Here is a 7,170-nt window from a genome sequence, read left to right on the forward strand (position 1 = left end):
ACCCCAACAGCTCAGTGGCTGTGGTCACACCCTCTCCCTCGTCAAGCAAATGGCTCAGTGCACATGCTTTGGCTGGTGGCATGTGACAGCCACATCCTTGAAACGTTTGCTCATATCTCTTTCCAACACAGGGCGTTCACCGGTGGAGTTACAGATGTGTGCAGAGCTGCCCGTCCTGTGGCCGGGGCACACGCATTGCTAAGTCCACTGGCCATTGTGCTGCTGTTTACAAAAACAAATGAAAGAGTGTTTTTTTATACAGAGGCATCTCTGGGCATCCGGTGTGAGCCTTATTGAGGCCTGGACTCTTCTCACTTGCATCTGCTCCAGAAAGAAGGCTAGCCACATTTTGGAGAGAGGAGAGAAAAACCAGAGTGGGCAGGCTCCAATAGATTTGGCCCCAGTGGACAAAACCTCCCCACTAGACTTCGGTGCTTGTGTCCGGCACTGAACCCCTGGGACAGAATTGCTCCCCCAATCAGATGTTTGGAGAACGGAAAGGGGTGGGAGACTGCCCTCCCCCGCCCCGAAGCAGTTCACACCCCCCATGCCTTGGTCCCCAGGGTGCTCAGAGAAAACGTGCAGGAGGCAGGATGGGCCTGGCGCTGGGTAATTCCTCCCCAGGGAGACAGCGCGCGGTGTACGCATGCCCACCGCTGGCCACTCGGCCTGCGGTCACCTGCCTGCGGTCACCTGCCTGTGGTCATCCCGCCTCAGAGCCCACCGACGGTGCCCTGTGCATCCGGCTGCAGAGAAAACACGCACGCAGTACCCGAGCTAGCAGACACTGCAGGTGTGTCAAGCCGTGCCCTTGGGGACCGGTTCCGTAGACACCCCAACTAGAAAAGGGGACCGTCAAATCTATCTGAGGAAGCGCACACTGAGGAAGCCCTTGGGGTTATTTACAAAGCCTAATTTTTAATATATCTTTATTATTCTTAAGTTGTATAAAAAGGGCTACCACTCAACAAGTGAGTTTATAAGCGCAATGTATCTCCATCCCTAGCACCCCTTTAATCATTCACCCATTTCTCTCCAGACCCAACCTCTGCCCTTAAGTTTCTTCGTTTCCTAGGCTAGACATTGCGCAATGGCTGCATTCTCCCTGCCACGTCCCCCCACCCGGGCCTTACCACCCCACCCCACCCCCCACTTTTCAGTGCCAGCTTCCTGGCATTCATTTGGTTGCTGCACTGTGAGTTTGTGTTTCTAAGGACTCTCACCATTTGAATTCTCCCCTGTGGACCCCACGCTTGGGTGCTGTGTCTGTGTCTACTCGCACAACAGTGCCCGTCTGGGCGCACGCTTTGAGAGGAGCGGCAGTCAGGACACAGCGGTCCGTGGAGACACAAGTCAACGTGGTGGAAGGATGGGTGTTGTGACTCTAGCATCCAATCAAAGAAACTAGGTCAAGGGGAAAAAAAAGTGACTTCTTTTACCCTCCCTTTTTCATATCACCTCTTCTGCCTGTGCAAAAACCTTTCCTTCCTTTAGCCAGCCATAATTCGGGAGGTGGGGAAGGGAGAAGGGAGGTGACCTCACCCCGTTGTGAGTCAGATCTGTATAGAATCATACATGGACCTAAGCCGCGTGGAAGGTGTCTGGGAAAGACTTCCATTTCAATAGGGATGTATTTACAGAACCAGCACCGCTTCACTTACAGATACCTCGGTGGGACACTGACACTCATGGACTGGGAGCTGCACATTTAAGTTCTGAGACCAGCACAGTCTTGACGTTGGAGCACGAGACAGCGTTTCCCAAAAATAGTAGTCATACTAGTTTTCTTCCTCTTCTATTTTCAATCAAGCCCTTACACTGCAGGTGCCTTGTGAGCTGCATACTTGGCCCAGTCTTCCGGCAGGTAAGAGTGGCAACCCCCACTCCTGGAACACAGGCCTAGCCAACTACGACAGCCCTTTCCTTCCTCCCTCCATAGCCCTGTGACACAGTCAGCGAGCAGGGGACAGGGCCTGTGAAGAGCAGCTCAAGGTGCTTTGCTAGACAAGGGTGTCTGCTGCATTGAGCGCCCTTTCCTTCCCCTTCTGACTCTTCCTTCTAGATCATTCCTCCAGTGCTTTCCCCCACAGCTCCTACCCCTCAGGATCTTGACTTTTAGCTGCTAAGGGTTCTGACATCACACTCTCTCCTTGTCAGATGTTGGGTGGCTAAAAGTGCTGGTGTGCAGGAACATAGGTTTTTCTGTAAGAAAACCTGGTGTTGAATCTGGAAATCCTCATAGCTCCTTTCCTATAACCCCAGTGTTAGGAACCACCCCACACCCTGCAAAACCAATGAAAAGGAAATTCATTGAGCCAAAAATCGAGCCAAGACCAAAACATGCAAATGGACTGCATGGACTCCTAGTTATACTTGCTTGCTTTTCTTTGCTTCCTAATGGTATTGACCCCATCGCTTTCTTGCTCTTGTTGTTCATTCTTGATGGCAATAGAGCCACAGGACCTGCCTTCCCCACTTTAACTGAATACCAAAGGCAACAAGGAGGAAAATGTCGTATAAAATGAGTTGCATGGCCCCTTCTGCTTTTCCCTATGGAGGAATCCACGTAGAAAAGGCTGGCCAGAAAGGCAGGCCATTCCTTGTTAAGTGCCCTCCCATAATCTGATATTGAGGCTGAACAGTTCTGATTCTCCTTAAATGTACTTGCATGTTGCTTTTAATAATTAAATTAGGAAGCTGGTATAAGAAAAGGACTTCAAGTTGTTCACATTTTACAGATGAAAGCCATGACTCCCCCCGCCCCCCAAAAGAAAAGAAGCCGCAACGACTTGTACAAGGTATGCAGTATCTCGGATGTGTTTGCTTTTCTGGCCGGAGGGAGGATACCCCAGCCTGGAGACAAAACACAGAGCGAGCTACTTAGTCACTGAACTTTTTCAAAGATGGACTAAGCCCGCGTGAGAGGACGGCTTATTCTAGCTGACCTCGGAGCCTAAAAGAAGGAAGTGGCAACTTGTGGGCCATGGGAAGCAGCATTCTTCTTCCTTAGCAAGGGAAGTTTCCCTCATTTTCCCCATGAGGGTTTTGTATTGCTCACGAGGTCAGGGTCTTATTCTGTCCTGGAGTAGGACAGCTAACTCCTCCATGTCCTGGGTCTTATTGTAGAATGTAGGCTTGGGTACCACCTCCTTCTGGGAACGCCTCGGTCCGATGCCATCCTACTAGCAGAAAGATGGCATCCTCATACTTGATGTGAACCCAGAATCTTGTAGTTACCTGGAAAGTAAATGTGACTCCTAGCTTATTTTTAATAGGGCAAAACAAGACAAAATTAACTTTTATTACCCATCTGGCTGAACGCCGGTAGAAAAAAAAAAAGCAACCTGGACATGCAAAGCTAAGTAAACAATACTTACTAAAAACAAAAGTATTCATCTTTCTGATAAGCAAAATTTATTATAATCCTGTTGTAACAAAAATGCTGAATAATCCTTGGGCAGGGGGCACAAAAAGAAAACTGCTTTTGCAACATGTCTTTTCTGTCTAAATTAGCAATATTCACGGTTAAGAGACTGAAGGTAAAACCACAACGAAAACACAACAATCTTTTTATTTATGTAAATTGAATCAACACTGGACAATAAACCAATTTCTACCCAATACCATAACAGCTTGTCTATAAAGAACAGAAAAGTTCAGATAGAAGTCTACCTAGGGTCAAGCGGTATTTTTTTTACCCACCCATTCACAGAGGTATAGATTCACAGATAAATAATCCCAAACTACTTGCTGGCCATATTTACACATTCCCATTAAATTAAGCATAAATAAATATGTACACACTTAAACCTCCGGTACTCTCTAGAGCTCTTATGCAGAAGAGTCAATAGATTGATACGTCTTGATTGCGTGGCAAACCCAATGTTAGTAATTTAGAGACCATCTCAAAAGAGGGGTCGGGGTTGGCATTGAACGGACAGAGTTCATTCCAGCTTTTGAAAGAAAGAAAAACGAATTCCAATAGTTCTCTTTTCTTCTGCCAATAATTTAATACACATCAGGAAAGGTGGGGGACACCGTTGGGGATTCCGAGGCAACATTAGATGGTTTAAGGGTGTTATTTCCTTCCCGCATAACAGTATTGCAAAGTATGGGGTGTCAGCTGGGCTGACAGCTTGCTACAAACACTCTTAACTGGGGCGGCCCCACTGGAGGAAGTTGGGATAGGTAAGTTCTGGGGTTGGGGAGAATATGAATAGGATTGCTTGAGAGAAACGGATCTCACAGGCCAAAGGAAACATATGTCAGGTCTTTGAAAATTACTGAGGTTTGTTTTTTATGTGTATTTGGGGGCAGGGAGGTAGGATGGGGGCAAAGGATAGAAAAAGCGAAGGAGGAGTTTGAAGACCAGAAAGAAGGAAAGGAAGTCGGAGATAATTCAGGGGAGGGCAGGACCAGCAGGCCGCCCGGCGGTGTGGGGAGCAGCCGAGGGGTTTAGAACCCCGGGAAGGAACTTGGAGAGCCCGGTGGAGAGGCCGCTGTATGTAGCCCACGCCTTCCTGCTTGGCCTGGTGACTTTGGTTGGGACAGGGCCTCTGGAAGGGGGCCAGAACTGGGGACCTCAGGCGGGCCGGGCCACACCTGCTGGGCCAGAAGACCAAGCTGCCGGGGCCTTCCAGGTTCCCCGCGCGCGCGGACGAGGCGCGCTCTCCACTTAATCCCACTGTGTATTGATTTATAAGGGCCAAGGAAACCAAATCTTTTAATAACTCAATTATCAGATAAACGTTGCAATTCTGGCTAACGAAAGCAAACGGGGCGGGGGGGGGGAGGGGGTTCCTACATGAAAGGAGAAGAGGGGACGGGGGAGGGGGAAGGTGGGAACAACAGCGCGCCCCAGGGCGCCCCGGCGGGCCTGGGGGTCCCGGTGAAATGGAGAGCAGAAGCTGTGGAGGGGGGGGGGGGTCAGTCTCTCTCTCTCTCTCCCTCTCTCTGGGGGTGGGGGGGTGCAGGCCCCTCCCTCCCCTCGCCCTGCGGGGTGGGTGGGGGGCTCCGCCCCTTTACCTAGAGGAGAGCCGGGCTTCCTGGGCCGGGCGCCCCCGCCCTGGGGGCGAGAGCCCGGGGGAGGGGCGCAGTGCCCGGGCGCCCCGCCGCCGCGGCTCGCGCGTCCTCGGGCTCCCCGGCCCGGCCCCGTGAGCGCATCCACGCAGGTCACACGCGGGGGGCGCGCTGCCCTGCAAGGAAAGGAGACGGCGGTGTTCAGTGCCATTCCTCGCGGCCCGGCGCAAGCAGAACTCCGCCACCGCCCGCGGGCGTCCCGGGCTTCGGAAGAGGGGGCGCCGGAGCGAGGTCTCCAGGCTCTCGGGGGCCAGGGCTGGGGTCCCCCCCCCAAGATGAACTGGGCGGGGACCACCCGCGACCGCACACCACCTTCCCGCGCACCAAACCTTCCGGGGCCCGCGCTCGCGCTTTACTCTCCTAACCCCCTAGCCAGCCCCCCTTGACCCCCACCCCCCACCCCCGGCCGGGGAGAGGCTGACACCCCAAGGTCTGTCTTGGCTGGCCCTCGCCCAGCTCCTGCCTGCTCCATTGAAAAGATGCCCCGCGCCTGCACTAAACTTCCAGGCCTGGTCCACCCACCCCCAGCCAGGGGGGGCGGTGAAGGAGGGGGGGTTGGGGTGCCCATCGATTCCAGGTTTTATTTCAAGATAATGCTCAGATTGGGGCCTGAGAAAGAAGCCGGGCTGACAGACGTGAGAACTATTAAATGCATGAAACTTAATCCCTGGAAATATTCCCAGTGTAACCGGACGAACGGTACCATTCAAAGCCCAGATGCGTGCCTGTTTGTTTTGCATTACCTAACTATTTGATCCCCTCGTGAGAAGCGGGGGGGGGGGGGGGGTCCTCATTCATAAAATATCTTGTAGGCAGGCAAGGGCTGCAGACACCTGGCTTGTACCATCCCTCATCCTGCCAGCCCCAAAGAAGCAAAAAAAAAAAAAAAAAAAAAAAAAAGCTGCTTCTTTTCCCATTACAGCAGTAGTCACCCCAAGAACCCAGGGACAGAGACTCCAGTTTAAGCTTAGACAGTGGGGAACTCCTAGAACCCTTCCTTGTCTCCTCCCCCTTGAAGTTCACTCCGTGTTCCCCCCACCCCCCAGACTTCCTCGGTGGAGCTAAGTTAGCAAAGTGGATTCAAAGCTGCTAGCACCGCGGTGGCCACTTGCTCAATGATTCCCTTTGAGCTTCTTTAAAGAAGAGAGCCTGCAGAATCCTGACACACAGGCTTTGATTAAAATAAAAAAAAATACTTTTTTTTTTTTTTTGGTCTCAGTACCTTATAGATTGTGTAGGAAGCTCGAGTCTTCTTTGAACAAGCTCATAAACCATGCGGGCAACGCTTTGGGAAACAGAAGAGAATGAGATAGTACATACCCCTGGAAGGAATTACAGACTAACCAACGTAGTCGTGGTTGGGTGTTTGTTTACTCTACTTCTTAACACTGGTGGATGACACAAGTATTAGGACAAATGCGAAAGGAAGTCGCTGCAGATGCTCTCCAGGCTGGGAGCTCCTCACCTTTGTGAGAGGAATTTAGGAAGAATCTCAATCAAGTTATTTGCCTTGAATTTCCTCTGTGCCAGGAGCCTGGCTCAACTCTGCAGGCTGAACCAAACACTGAAGTTGGGGTGAGCTCCTACACGCCCCCCCCTCCCCACTTACACCCTCCCTAATGATGCCACCTGCCCAGGAATTGCGCTTGAACGACTTGGGAGCTACCACAACCCAAAGGGGACCGTCACATTCCTTCTCATCCCGCAAGATTCCCCCGCCACAGTGCGAGGAGAAAGGAAGGCCACGTGGGAAAAGGCTGGCCCGGAGGAGGGTCAGGTGAGATGGAGGCAGGGAAACTTCGAGAATTGCCTTTCAAAATTAAAACTACAAAAATGAAAAAGTCCGTGCGTCTCAGTGAACCCACTGTCAGAGCTCTGCCACCAACAAAAGCGTCTCCAAGGTTCTTCCAATAAGTTAGCGTTGTCTCAGGTTTAGTCTTAGGTTTATTTTCCAAAAGGGGGAGGGAAATCATAGTTTCCTTTATTATCGGGATTACTAAGCTGGAAAGAACGGAAGTAGAAGGTCCGGAGGGCAGTCGCAAGTGCATCTTGACATTGACATTGAGAACCGATATTGAAGCTCCGTGGTAA

This window comes from Perognathus longimembris, chromosome 6 (assembly GCF_023159225.1).
Source record: "Perognathus longimembris pacificus isolate PPM17 chromosome 6, ASM2315922v1, whole genome shotgun sequence".
Classification (NCBI taxonomy): domain Eukaryota; kingdom Metazoa; phylum Chordata; class Mammalia; order Rodentia; family Heteromyidae; genus Perognathus; species Perognathus longimembris.